Source organism: Photinus pyralis, unplaced genomic scaffold (genome assembly GCF_008802855.1).
Source record: "Photinus pyralis isolate 1611_PpyrPB1 unplaced genomic scaffold, Ppyr1.3 Ppyr1.4_LG4, whole genome shotgun sequence".
NCBI lineage: Eukaryota > Metazoa > Arthropoda > Insecta > Coleoptera > Lampyridae > Photinus > Photinus pyralis.
This window is the reverse complement of record NW_022170511.1, coordinates 29,825,628-29,827,563: the sequence shown is the minus strand read 5'-3', so window position 1 is coordinate 29,827,563 and position 1,936 is coordinate 29,825,628. Positions and strand designations below refer to the sequence as shown.

Here is a 1,936-nt window from a genome sequence, read left to right as displayed (position 1 = left end):
TAAAAATCACTTACATAACTGAAAGGGCTCTAGAAGGTAACAAAGTTATGTTACAATTGTAATCGAAATGATATGTAACATAGAAGTTGGAATGTTCTATACCAAACACGTAATATAATCACTTACATAACTGAAAGGGCTCTAGAAGGTAACAAAGTTATGTTACAATTGTAACCGAAATGAGATGTAACATAGAAGTTGGAATGTTCTATACCAAACACGTAATAATCACTTATATAACTGACAGGGTTCTAGAAGGTATCAAAGTTATGTTACAATTGTAACCGAAATGATATGTAACATAGTGGTTGAAATTGGCCCAAACCGCTTGAAGCACTGTTAGGGTCTTAGGGAAGTCAAAGTCTCAAAGTGGACATTCTAATGATGAGCTATAATGGAATATGAAGGTACATCAAGGTTATTAATACAAAATTTCTTTTCTTATCCATAAATACTTAGGTACACCACCTTTTGCGCATTCTCGTACTGTCGTGAGACGCCATTACTATCTCCTATGTGACACGCGAATGCGGTTGATGAACGGAATTTTTGTGGTGTTTATCTACGGTTTTTTGTGGGAAGAGGTAAAAACTTGTTTCTTTTTTATGTTAAACCGTTATTTTCTAATACAGTTAATTCATATTACCTATTTCGTTAGGTGAAGTATATCTGAAAAGAAGTACGCATATACCTCTAGTGAAAAGTAAAGGTTAACGGCTGCGGGACACATAACCTCAACCTCGACCTCAACAGTCAACTTCAAGCGAAAGATAAAGTTCTTTTTGACGCTATATGGAAATAAGTCGGTGTTGTTTTGGTTCAGTGTTTGTGTAAGTATAAATTTATATTCCACCTTTTTTTGTTTGGGGATTAGCTGTTCCCTTCTTGGGAAAACGAATCATTTTCCGTTCAAGCATTTGGAATTGATGCACTATTTTTACATAATGAAAACTGTTTTGGTGGGAACGCAGTTTGCCTTATAGAACTTTCTTTTATCCAGATGCCGTTCGGCAAACTTTCCCCGACACTAGCGAAAGTGCCATTGAATTGACGGTGGGTGAGTGGTTACGCTTAAGCACGCTGAGACAGTCAAGAGAAAAACCTCTCCAAAATCAATAATTTTATTATATATTATTAATGAATATTTGAAATGTATCTATTGTGATAATATTCTACATTTTTAGGAATTGTTATTTTGTTTTATTTTATAAGAATATATCTTTATTTTTTCACTGCTGCAGTTAGTTATTTTTACATTACTGTAGCCTTCGTTTGCGTTACATAAGGCTCTCATGTATACTAACATATACATATTTGTTGCGTAACTACCATATTTACTGTAACCTTCAGTTGCGTTACATACAACCCCCATGCAACGTAATGCTACATATATGTTACATATTTGCTTAAACCTTCAGTTGCATTACATATTACTCTAATGTAATGTATGTTTGTATATACGATACATAACTGGGTTATTTATTGTGACATTCCGTTGTGTTACTTATTACGTTCATGTAACATATATATACATGTATGTTACATAGCGTGACGTATTCGTTACGTTACACCGTTACATAACAGTGCTAGGCGTTTTGTGTTACTTGCATGTAACATTTAAGTTACTAGATACATAACGAACCACCTAGTTAACTATTATATTTATGAATCGGTTACGTTACAATGTTGACTGGGATCAATAGGTCGCATTGTAACACTTGTCTTTCAATATACTATTATGTTCAAATAAACATGATCACGTGATCACATATATTGCGCTCTGTCTCAGACAGATCAGTGGCGTAACTACTATCGGGCAGTTCGGGGCAATGCCCCGAGGCCCGCAATCTCGGGAGGCCCCGCAACCCGAAAGGAGCCAGTCACACGTAGAAAACGACGGTGTAGTATACAAAATATAAAAATGTGTGCCATGCTC

General features: G+C 35.4%; 1 long non-coding RNA gene across 1 annotated transcript; it reads left to right on the top strand.

The window, feature by feature from the left end:
• Positions 1-493: 493 nt before the first annotated feature.
• LOC116169421 lies at positions 494-1,232 on the top strand. The gene is made up of 3 exons (XR_004144956.1): positions 494-584; positions 659-830; positions 1,001-1,232. It is a non-coding gene; the product is annotated as an uncharacterized LOC116169421 (long non-coding RNA).
• Positions 1,233-1,936: the final 704 nt, after the last annotated feature.